We start from the raw sequence: 13,000 nt of genomic DNA, 5'->3' as shown, positions 1-13,000 counted from the left end.
TCGAATTCACACTCTCTATTTGTGAATGCAGGCACAAACACAGTCTGCCGCACCGCTGGCTAAAGAGTGTAGTGAGCCTGGCCAGTGTGTTTCAGTGGTAGAGCATCAACCTATGAACCAGGAAGTCACCGTTGGATTCCCAGTCAGGTCACTTGCCCAAGTTGCAGGCCGATCCCCTCTCTCTCATCATTGATATCGATCTTTCTATCTCCCTCTCCTTCTCCCTTCCTCTCTGACATATTTATATATAATTTTTAAGAGTGTAGTAATATATGACTTCGGGGAGCAGAGGGGATTTGTATGCTAAATATTAAGAAGTTAAGACTTCACCCTGCCCTAGCTGGATTGGCTCAGTGGATAGAGCTTCAGCCTTCAGACTGAAGGGTCCCAGGTTCAATTCCCTAAGGGTACATACCCAGTGTGGGATCAATCCCCAGTGGAGGCATGCAGGAGGCAGCCAATCAATAATTCTCTCATCATTGAATCATCTCTCTCTCTCTCTCTCTCTCTCTCTCTCTCTCCCCCTTCCTCTCTGAAATCAATAAAAATATATTTTTAAAAAAGACTTCACCCTAAAAGCAATAGCAAGCTACTGAAGGCCTTTTAAGTAGACAAACCTCACAATCAAACAAGTTCTAAGAAGATCACTATGCATGACAAAATTGCGGAAGGCAAAATTGGAGGCAGAAATACCAACTTAAAGGCACTGGGTAATGCAAACCTAAGCCAAGGTGCTGGCAGTTAAGGTGAATTTTGAGAATTAATAAGGGAAATGCAATCAATAGGACTTTTGATTTATTGGATATGGAGGATAATAAAGAATTAGGATTCCAGTATTACTTCCAGGTTTCAGAATAGAATTCGGGGATGGATGTCATTGAGCTAGAAAACACAACAGGAATGATGAGTTTAGTTTGAGGAGGTGTGTTTGAAAAATCTGGGATACTTACATAGAGTTGACTAGTCAGAGGGAGATCTGATCAGAAATATAAATCTGACAGCTGATACTTCAGGTTTAATTCAGCTGTCTAAAGGAAACTGCAGAACTCTAAAGACACAAAGATCCTCAGGCCAGGGACAGAACTATTTATGAAGAAAAAAAGGCAGGAAAAAAATAAAGGCTGCAAAAAGAGTTGTCAGTCAGCAAAGAGTCTCACAGAAGCCAAAGAATAAGAGAACTTCCAGGAAGAATTGGTGAACAGTCTCTAATACTCTGGGTTGAGTACACTAAGTCCAGAAATATTAAGAGGTCATTGACAACTTTAACAAGAACAGTTTTGGGCCCTGGACAGTATGGTTCATTGGTTAGAGTGTCGGCCTGTGCTTGGAAAGGTCTCTGGTTTGATTCTAGGTCAAGTGTGGTACCTGGGTTGCAGGTTTGATCCCCATCCTGGTGGAGCACGAGCGAGATGTTTCTCTCACATCACATTTCTCTCTCTCTCTCTCTCTCTCTCTCTCTCTCTCTCTCCCTCCCCCCCCACCTCCCTTTCACTTTCTCTAAAAAAACTCAATGGAAAAAAATATCCTCATGTAAGGATTAACAAACAAAAAAAGATCAGTTTTGGTGGAACAGTGAGGACAGAAGTCAGACGACAGTGGTTTCAAAAGAAAGTGAAAGTCGCCCTAACCGGTTTGGCTCAGTGGATAGAGCATCAGCCTGCGGACTGAAGGGTCCCAGGTTCAATTCTGGTCAAGGGCATGTACCTTGGTTGCAGACAAATCCCCAGTAGGGAGTGTGCAGGAGGCAGCTGAATCGATGTTTCTCTCTCATCGATGTTTCTAACTCTCTATCCCTCTCCCTTCCTCTCTGTAAAATATCAATAAATATATTTTTTAAAAGAGGAAGTGAGAGTTAAAGGACAGATGACAATGACCATAGAATGTTCTTGCAAAATAAAAAGAAACATGAGATCCAGGCACTTTTTTCAATTGTGGTAAAACACACATTAACATAAAAATTTACCATCTTAACCATTTTAAGTGTACAGTTCAATAGTGTTAAGTACCTCCACATTGCTGTGCAATAGACATCCAGAACTTTGTTATTCTATAAAAACTGAAACTCTACACCGAATAAACAACTCCTCATTTTCCCCTTCCCCCAGCCCCTGGCAACCTCCATACTACTTTTTCCTATAATTTAACTACTTTAAATATCTCAAATAAGTGGTATTTGTCTTTCTGTGACTGGATTATTTCAGTTAATATAATGTCCTCAAAGATATATACACACACTTTGAATAATTATAATGGCAGTGTTTATTAAAATACATTTCATTTTCAAAATTGAGCTATCAGCTGTTAAAGTGTATATACATTTTTTGAGAGATAGATACCCATGTTGCTGCCAGGACACAGTATTTCCTTTCTTTTTTTTTAATATTTTTATTGATTTTTTACAGAGAGGAAGGGAGAGAGATAGAGAGTTAGAAACATCGATGAGAGAGAAACATCGATCAGCTGCCTCCTGCACATCTCCCACTGGGGATGTGCCCGCAACCCAGGTACATGCCCTTGACCGGAATCGAACCTGGGACCCTTCAGTCCGCAGGCCAACGCTCTATCCACTGAGCCAAACCGGTTTCGGCTTCCTTTCTTTTTAAGACTGAATAATATTCCATTGTATGGCTATACTACATTTTGCTTACCCATTCATCTATCGATGAACATTTGGATTGCTTCCATGTGATGACCCACGTCCTGCATGGTTCAGGGTTCGGGATCTGGAGAAGGGCCGTGCGCAAATGACAGAGACGAGACAAAAAATAATAATTTGGAAATATAGGGGTCCAGGCAGGAAGCCCAATGCAAGGAGAAGGACTTCCACTTGTGCCCAGGCCTTGCCAACCTTATATTCAATTTTGGATACACATCTAGCCCTTAGTCAGACAGGCAATTGCGGTAACAGACAGACTATCTTAAAGGTCAGTAAATATTAGAAAGATTTACTCTCAGACTATTTGGTCAGGAAATTGCTTGAGCCCCCATTGTCTGGACTAAACAATCGGTGCATAACTCTGACCATTGCCAGGGCTCAAGGTTCACCAGCATTCTGGGCTCCTTGTTTACACTTCTCTGATAGTGAAGACAATGGGTGGCTTCCACCTTTTGACAGTTTTGAACATGGGCATTCAAATATCACTTTGAGACCCTGCTTTCAATTCTTTTGGATTTATATCCAGAAATTAATTTTTTAAAGAACTTCAGGGACTTCTTAAATTATTATTTTAAGTTTAGAGAAATTTAAGTGTACTGGGGAATTGGCCTTATACAAAAAGACTCTTCTGGAAGGTGAGCAAGGTGTGTATCAAAGAAATTGAGGTGTTCCCTCCAGATGTTTTTTGTTTTCTCTATAAAGCCTTGAAAGGGCAACTAAGAGCAAGAAGGAATGTTAGTCTTGTCTTGAGAAGTTCTGCATAGAAGCTTGGAGAAGATGGGAGAACAATTTAACAAGGAGTTAAAGGGATGTTTGCAGAGACCAGGAATTGTGTCCTCACAAGATTGAAAAAGCCAACTGCTTTTGTACCTCCAAACAGCAGAAGATAAAACTGTCGCCCACAGCCTTTCACTTTGCCATACAAGGGGACCAGCTCAGGCACAGATATTAGAATGAGTATTGGCCTTCACACCCACACCTCTTATTTCAGGTGGACTCAAAGTAGAAGTTTTAAGCAACATATGAAAAATGACTTAATGAATAAATCTTGAACCCTGAATCCAAATACACATTATTGTCAAGCATCCATTCAACATGTACAATAAATATAATCTGTGATAAGCTAGAAGCCAAACTTGGCATAAAATAGGATGTCTTTTGGCAATGAGGTCACCGAGATAGATATTAAACATGAATTGAGTAGCAAAATAGGCAGAGAGTGTTCGGGGATGTGATTCTTATCAACTGTTTGGCTATTGGATTATAGACATGAAAACACACTTGGTTGGCCTTGAAACTTGAAACCAAAAGTTGAGAGAGAAAAAATAAAATTGGCACTCTCATCAGAAATCATGTGAGAGAGTAATCTGTGAAAGCAAAATACCTGATTCACAAAGTGTAACAGGTAAAAGAGATGGCCTGTGCCATCTTGCTGGAGTTGTTGGTAATCATATACCAGGACTATTTTGTAGTCAGAAGGAACTGCAATAGTCCCCTAGGATGCCATCCTGGCCAACCTGACACAGTGGTTATAGGAATTGACACAATGTGCTCCCTTTTGACACAGGGACTTGTAAATACCCCAAAATTTTGTTCTGTCTTGGGGTGCAGTGGCCAGGAGGGGGTGACATCATGACACTGATGCCACCTATACCTCTACTTTACTGAAAGATACAGCCATTCACTAATCTCCGTAAGTCCTTCACAGCTTTGTGCCATCTCCATAGTCCCACCTCCATCGAGGTTTAGTGTTCCAAAGGGTGCTCTGTTAAGAACTATCTTCCCTGCCAGGCTGGCCATGAACTCTAGCTACTGCTCTTTTGTAGCTGATGAACAGATTTGCTTCTCAGGTAGGAAATATCAAGGAATACCATTTAATATCCATAATACCAGGTAGTGATAAATTTAGATCTGGAATTCAAGTCTTAATTCCTTCTTCTTTCCACAGGGTCTCTCTCTCTCTCTCTCTCTCTCTCTCTCTCTCTCTCTCTCTTTCTCTCTCTCTCATTAAATGGGAGGGAAAATACCTAACTTGTAAAGTTATTCTGCAATTAATTATGTAGGGTGAAACATAACCTAACTTAGGAGAGCTGCTCAATTTATGGAAGCTATGCTTTTATATACTACTACGGGCCCAGTGCACAGATTCGTGCACCAGTGGGGTTCCTCGGCCTGGCCTGTGCCCTCTCACAATCCGGGACCCCTTGGGGGATGTCAGTCTGCTGGTTTTGGCCCAGTTCCCACAGGCCAGGCTGAGGGACCCCACGGGTGCACAAATTTGTGCACTGGGCCTCTAGTATGCATATAAGATATTTGGTTAATCTCTTCCCATCCCCCCCTCCCTCCTTCCCTCTGAGATTCATCAGTCTGTTCCATGTTTCCATGCCTGTGCATTGAGCATCTGCCCCCTGGTGATCAGTGTGCATCATAGCTACCGGTCAAACAGTCAAATGGTCGAACGGTCGGTCACTTAGGCTTTTATATATATAGACTAGAGGCCCAGTGCACAAAAATTTGTGCACTGGCGGGGGCGGGGGAGTGTCCCTCAGCCCCACTTGTGCCCTCTCACAGTCTGGGCCCCTCGGGGATAACGACCTGCTGGCTTAGGCCTGTTTCCAGGTGGCAGAGGGCAGACCCAATCCCTAGGTGCCTGCCCCGCAGCCCCTGGTCAGGCTCAGAGCAGAGCCGATTGGGGAGTTGGGGCACCGCCCCTTGTCACACTCAAGGCAGGGCCGATGGGGAGGTTGTGGCGCCGCCCCCTGTCACGCACAGAGCAGGGCGGATCAGGGGGTTGGGGCATTGCCTCCTGTCACTCACAGAGCAGGACCAATCGGAGGGTTGGGGCGCTGCCCCCTGTCACACACAGAGCAGGGCCCATGGGGGGTTGGGGCGCCGCATCCTGTCACACACAGAGCAGGGCCAATCAGGGGGTTGGGGAGCTCCCCCCTGTCATGCACAGAGTAGGGCCGATCCAGGAGTTGGGGCACCACCCCCTGACATGCACAGAGCAGGGCTGATCAGGGGTTTGGGTGCAGCCCCCTGTCACACTCAGGGCAGGGCCGATCAGGAAGTTGTGGTGCTCCCCCCCCCCATCAAGTACAAAGCAGGGCCGATGGAGGGGGGGTTGGGGCACCACCTCCTATCACTCACAGAGCAGAACCAATCAGAGGGTTGGGGTGCTGCCCCCTGTCACACACAGAGCAGGGCCCATGAGGGGTTGGGGCACTGCATCCTGTCACACACAGAGCAGGGCCGATCAGGGGGTTGGGGAGCTCCCCCTTGTCATGCACAGAGCAGGGCCGATCAGGGGGTTGGGGAGCTCCCTGCTGTCATGCACAGAGTAGGGCCAATCAAGGGGTTGGGGTGCCCCACCTGTCACGCACAAAGCAGGGCCGATCAGGGGGTTGAGGTGCCGACCCCTGTCACCCACAGAGCAGGGCCAATCTAGGGGTTGCAGCGCCACCCCCTGTCATGCTGCTCCAGGGGCCGGGAGGCCTCGCGGCTCTGCTGATCTCCGGGGGTGAGGCCTCTCCTTGCTGCTCAGCCGCTTCAGGGCTGTTTGGCTTCGCTCCACCGCTTGGAACCTGCATATGCAAATTAACCGCCATCTTTGTTGGTGGTTAATTTGCATATCGCCCTGATTAGCCAATGGGAAGAGTAGTGGAGGTATGGTTAATTACCCTTTTTGTCTTTTATTAGATAGGACTAGAGGCCCGGTGCACAAAAATTTGTGCACTCGGGGGGGAGGGGAGGTCCCTCAGCCCGGCCTGTGCCCTCTCACAGTCTGGGACCCCTCGGGAGATAACGACCTGCTGGCTTAGGACTGTTCCCGGGTGGCAGAGGGCAGGCCCAATCCCTAGGTGCAGCCCCTGGTCGGGCTCAGAGCAAGGCTGATTGGGGAGTTGGGGTGCCACCCCCTGTCATGCACAGAGCAGGGCCCATCAGGGGGTTGGGGAACTCCCCCCTGTCATGCACAGAGCAGGGCCCATCAGGGGGTTGGGGAACTCCCCCCTGTCATGCACAGAGCAGGGCCGATCAGGGGGTTGAGGAGCTCCCCCCTGTCACTCACAGAGTAGGGCCGATAGGGGAGTTGGGGCACAGCCCTCTGTCACACACAGAGCAGGGCGGATCAGGGGGTTGGGGCACCGTACCCTGTCACACTCAGGGCAGGGCCGAAGGGGAGGTTATGGCTCTACCCCATCACACACAAAGCAGGTCCCGTGGGGGGGGGTGGTTGGGGCGCCGCACCCTGTCACACACAGAGCAGGGCCGATCAGGGGGTTGGGGCGCCACACCCTGTCACACACAGAGCCACAGGGCGATCAGGGGATTGGGGAGCTCCCCCCTATCAGGCACAGAGCAAGGCTGATCAGGGGGTTGGGGCGCCTTCCCCTGTCATGAACAGAGCAGGGCAGATAGGGAGGTTGTGGCCCCTACCCCTGTCACACACAGAGCCGCAGGGCGATCAGGGGGTTTGGGCGCTGCCCCTTGTCATGCTGATCCTGGTGCCGGGAGGCCTCACGGCTCCACTGATCCCGGTGCTGGGAGGCATATTACCCTTTTACTATATAAGATAGAGGCCTGGTGCACGGGTGGGGGCCGGCTGGTTTGCCCTGAAGGGTGTCCTGGATCAGGGTGGGGGTCCTGCTTGGGTGCCTGGCCAGCCTGGGTGATGGGCTGATGGCTGTTTGCAGCTGGTCACACCCCCTTCAGGGTGGGGGTCCCCACTGGGGTGCCTGGCCAGTCTGGGTGAGGGGCTGAGGGCTGTTTTCAGGCTGGCAGGTGACTGAAGCTCCCAACTGCTCCTTTTTTTTTTCTTTTTTTTTTTTTTTATTCTGGGCTAGCTTTAGCTCTGAGGCTTGGCTCCAGCTCTGAGGCCTCGGCTGCTGAAAGCAGGTATCTGGTTTGTTTGGGTTCTATAATCGAAACACTGTTTCAACTCCAGCTCTGAGATCCCGGATGGCTGAAAGCAGGTTTCTGGGGTTTTGTTTAGCTTCTATATTTGTAACAATGTTTCAAACTGCAAGCTCAGAGGCCGGCAGCAGCAGGCGGGGAACTTTGGCTTCCTCCGTCACTGAAGCAAGCAAGCCTCATGTTCACTTCAAGCTGCCTGGCTGCCGGCCGCCATCTTGGCTGGCAGTTAATTTGCATATCGCCCTGATTAGCCAATGGGAAGGGTAGCGGAGGTATGGCTAATTACCATGTTTCTCTTTTATTAGATAGGATTAGTAAGTAGCTATATAAGAAACATTGGGCTGCCTCTACTGCCACCTGCAACACAACTGAAAGTCAAAAGTCCTGCATGATCTGTGCCAGGAACCATGAGACCATTCAGGCTCCTTGTCCAAAAAAGAAAAGAAAAAATATATATAGAAATGTTTTATAAATGAATTGAATCTGCAGAATATGGGATGGAATGGGTCCCATCAACAGAATTCACAGATAAAATCTGCTATCTCTATACTTACCTGGCAAGGGAGATACCATGATCACGAAGGTGGTTTTCCCAGGGCCAGGCTTATCCATTGTACTCCAGATATGCTGACCCCTGTGATTTCTCCAAATGTGGAAAACTCAACTATATAACTTGTGGTAGTGGGGGGATTGCATTTGTGTACTCCCCTTTTTTAAAAAAAAAAACTTCTATCTTCTAATTCCTAGAAGAAAGGGCCATTCATATTCATACCCTTTCCCTTCTCACTTCTGCTGTACCTAGTGTGCCAGGGAATTGTGTTGCATATTGTATGATAAGCAGACTAGGCCCCATAAAGCAGACCTGAGACTAAGAGAGGCCTCCCATTATATTGCTGCATGTTATTTTGCAATCCTACCTAAGATGTATTCTTATCTGAGTGTAGAGACTCTGGTGTATTTTGCAAATGGAGTTTGGGTATTACAAGAGTTTCCCTTTTAGGTATCCCACCTTCAATATGGCACCATCTATTTACCCTTAGTGGGGTTTGTATTCCATTTAGTTTATACTTTATCTCCTTGTGTGCCTTATTTCTTATATGCAGCATATTCCTTGTGAAATTTTTCATTCATACTCCAATATTTGTTGATAGCCTAGCCCATATGTGGCTAAGTCCTCGATGTATAATAATGAATAATGCATGGTATCTTCTTACAAGACACTCATCCTAGTGAGAGATCTTGTTATATTAAAAGTAATTATTTTAGCCTGACCAGTGTGGCTCTGTAGTTTAGCGTCGACCCATGTACCAAGAGGTCACCAGTTCAATTCCAGGTCAGGGCACATGCCCAGGTTGTGAGCTCAATCCCTAGTAGGAGGCTTACAGGAGGCAGATGATTGATGTTTCCCTCTCACTGATGTTTCTCTCTCCTCTCCTTCCTCCTTCCTCTCTCTCTAAAATATCAATAAAAATCTTTTTTTAAGTGATCATTTGTGGGGACAGGTGAGGGGTTAAGGGGGATCACTGGGGGATAAAAGGGGGGTAAAAGGGGACATCTTTAATATTTTGAACAATGAAGATGAAAAGTACATTTACACAATGGAATACTATGCAGCTATAATAAAGAAGGATCTCTTACCCTTTGAGGGACCTCGAGAGTATTATGCTAAGTGAAATAAGCCAGAAAAGAAAGACAAATATCACATGATCTCACTGATATGTGGATTCCCCATTGATCCAAATGGAGAAAGGAGGCAGCCAATCAATGATTTTCTCTCATCATTGATGTTTCTATCTCTCTCTCTGAAACCAATAAAAAAATATGTTTAAAAGGTGATCATTTTAGCCCTGGCAGGTGTTTAGCTCAGCAGTTAGTGTCCAGCCTGTGCATTGAAGGGTCTTGGGTTCAATTCCAGGTCAAGGGCAAATACCTAGGTTGCAGGTTCCATCCCAGGCCTGTGCGAGAGGCAACCAATTGATATGTCTCTCTCACATTGATGGTTTTTTATCTCTCTCTCTCTCTCTCGCTCTCTCTCTCTCTCTCTCTCTCTCTTCTTCCGTCCCTCCCTTCCACTCTCTCTAAAAACCAATGGAAAAAAATAGCCTCAGGTGAAGATTAGCAAAAAAAGTGATCATTTTTTTTAAAAAGGACAGTAGTAATTGGAATGACAGAATTTCTAAGGAATAATAGAGTTGCTGACATGTGTTAGAGAAGTTCCATGATTACTTGTTGGATGAATGGATAAATGACAACACATCCAGCCCATTAAAAGACTGAAGAGGGTTCTAAGCTATCCTTGGCACATAATACTAGTATAATCTGCACAACTCCTGAAGTGAACACACCTTGGGTTAAGGTTGGAAGCTTCTGACGCCTTAAGTTCCCAGGAAAACCCTAATAATTTTTATTTAATATTGTTCTCAAATATAAGTGTAGGGAAATACTCTGCTAACTTGTGGATCTTTTTTTTTAACTAACTGGTGTATCTTGATCACATGGGACTTGGACTATCTCATACCAATCTGTGTGCGTGTGCGTGTGTGTGTGTGCGTGTGCATGTGTGTGTGTGTGTGTGTGTGTGTGTGTGTTTGTGTGTGTATGCCCACACACCTGCCTGTGAGTGAATATATGTTTAAGAGAGACAATGCCTCTCCAGACACACAAGGGTTGGTTGAAGTTATCTGAAATTTGGCCAGAATTCAAATCACCTCCTCCTTGGAAATTGCCAACCTTATGATCCTGTTCAGTCTCAGAGTCATGACAATATACTAGTAAGGTTAAAGTATGTCATGTTTTATTTCAGATCAGGCCGGTTTCTGAAGCACACTGAGCTGAGCCTTGGTTGCAGCACATCAAAAGTGGAGGTTACAGTCACACTTGCCTCGCTTAGTTGTTTTAATGATGGAATTGTACAGTAAGTGAGTGTATGAGCTCTTAGCACAGGGTCTGGTACCTAGTAAATGCTCAGTATATTCTAAATAATCTAGAATGCCATGAACTTTCCAGGCATAGCTCAGAGTGAGGTTCTGAGAGTATTTTCTGCAAAAGGTTCCCTTGTTCCCACATTTGCTAAGGGAGAGGGAGACCTAAAATGAACAAAGGGGAGAAATAGGCATCAATTAACCCTGGTACTTGTGGGCTCAGCTGCAACATCCTGGTGCTGTAGTGAGCCAAGGCTGTCACATTGGTTGGCATAGATCTGAGTCATACCTGTCTTACTGTGCCATAGCTTTTCGTCAAGGGAAGCTCTGATAGCTCCACAAAGAAAGCACAAAACCAGGATGTTATTATATGCATTTGGGACTTTGGGTTTTAGAAGAAAAAGCCCTGGGTTTCTAGAAAAAAGAATAAACTGAGCATGTGCTTACATAGTCACTCTTCTCTCCTTCCCTTATCTTTTTTTTTTAACTGTCTGAGTCAAAGATATTTATTTATTCTTTTGCCAAACATAACCACTGATTTCCATCTACAATCATTTTTAAGGTAAGAAACAGCAGGTGCACGGAAGTACCAGCACTGGCCTAAAGCCACGGATGTGACCCTCGGCTGGGATGCGGGGCTGGGCACCAGCAGGCTCAGGGACAGAAGCTTTAGTGGGCCTTCTCCAGGAAGGCCCTGCAGCACCTCAGACACTGCTGGTACATGGTCTCAAAGTCGGACTCATTCATGTAATAGGGGTCTTCAATAATGGGCTGTTTCTGGGGATCATAGCTCCCAAGTAGTTCAATTTTAGCTTTGCTATTATTGACATGATGACTTTTTCTAGTCAATCTCAGATTGCTCTCATCTATACACAGCATATAATCAAATGTGACAAAGTCTTCTTTAGTAACCTGCCAGGCAACGTGATTCATGGGAACACCATGTTTCTTCATGCAATTCTGCCCTCAATAATCTGGAGGGTCTCCTACTTTGTACGTGGAGGTCGCTGCACTTTCTTTCCTCCACTTATCTGAAATGTTTTGATCAGTTACAAGTTTTCTGAAAACTGCCTCAGCAATGGGTGATCGGCAGATGTTACCCAGACACACGAACAGCACCAACTTCAGTGCCTGCTCAGCCATCTTCACGCACAAACACGGAGGCGCCCACACACTCTCCTTCCCTTATCTTTATTCCCAGTCTATCTATCTATCTATGAGGCAGCCCTGTGGTGTAGGACTGAAATTCAAGACCCGAGGTCTTGGATTTCAACCAGCTGACCCCAGCTTATTTGGACATACCATTCTAAAGACAACAGTTTCCAAAGCTCAAAAGGGTTGAGCTTGGTTAATACTTGCTTAGAAAATCGACTGAGAATGCCAGGTACTGAAGGTTTTGCCTCCTACCAAACACCTCCAGCCCTTTTTCCCTTTTCTGTGGACCTGAAACAAAAAGTGAAAAAATACAAAAATACCAGTGCAAGGCTGCCCATGCCATAAAACTACAGGAAAGAAAACTACAAAGAGAACTTCACACATATAAACATACACTAAGTGGCCAGATTATTATGACCGGCCAGATTATTTTTTTAAAATATATTTTATTGATTTTTTACAGAGAGGAAGGGAGAGGGAGAGTTAGACACATCGACGAGAGAGAAACATCGATCAGCTGCCTCCTGCACACCCCCTACTGGGGACATGCCTGCAACCAAGGTACATGCCCTTGACCGGAATCAAACCTGGGACCCTTTAGTCCACAGGCCAACGCTCTATCCACTGAGCCAAAGTGGTTAGGGCTGGCCAGATTATTATGACCACCCCATCAGTACTTCGTTGGGCCACCTTTTGCCTTCAATACTGCGGTAATTCTTCTTGGCATTGACTCCACGAGATGTTGAAAGGTGATGCGAGGAATCTGACACCATGCCTGATGAATAGCACTGTCCAGTTCTGTGAGATTTGATGGTTGTGGACCCAGCTGCCTGATGGCTCTTTTAACTTGGTCCCACAAATGCTCAATTGGATTGAGATCTGGTGATTGTGGGGGCCATCTAAGCAAGGTAAAGTCTCCCTCATGTTCTTGAAACCACTCCTGCACAATACAAGCACTGTGGCATGGCACATTGTCTTGTTGGAAGAAGTCATCTCCATGGGATACGCCATCAACATGATAGGATGAACTTATTTAGGTATGTTGTGCTATTCAGATGTTTATAATGGTCTGGCCCTCTAGCAACTTCAGCACGAAATTATAGCTAATTTGCCTACAAACGTCAGGTGTTCATAATAATCTGGCCACTCAGTGTATATGATTCCCTTTTATTAAACAACCACCTAAACATTTTGTATGTGTTTGCATGTACCTTAAATCAGACACCAAATTTCAAAGTATATAATGAAAAACAGTTGACTTGAGATTTTATATCCTATCTAATAAAGAGGTAATATGCTAATAGATCATCAATCCAACAGACAAGATGGCCACCCCCATGTGGTCAAAGATGAC

At 45.8% G+C, this 13,000-nt stretch overlaps 1 non-coding gene and 1 pseudogene across 1 annotated transcript; one reads left to right on the top strand and one right to left on the bottom strand.

Moving 5' to 3' along the window:
• Positions 1–8,116: 8,116 nt before the first annotated feature.
• On the top strand, positions 8,117–8,281 carry LOC111823030. The gene has a single exon (XR_002826021.1). It is a non-coding gene; the product is annotated as a U1 spliceosomal RNA (small nuclear RNA).
• A 2,879-nt stretch (positions 8,282–11,160) lies between these two features.
• Positions 11,161–11,634, bottom strand: LOC102434023 (annotated as a pseudogene).
• Positions 11,635–13,000: the final 1,366 nt, after the last annotated feature.

This window comes from Myotis lucifugus, unplaced genomic scaffold (assembly GCF_000147115.1).
Source record: "Myotis lucifugus unplaced genomic scaffold, Myoluc2.0 scaffold_4, whole genome shotgun sequence".
NCBI lineage: Eukaryota > Metazoa > Chordata > Mammalia > Chiroptera > Vespertilionidae > Myotis > Myotis lucifugus.
Note: the sequence above shows the minus strand (reverse complement) of the source record. Positions and strands in the feature narration are given on the sequence as shown.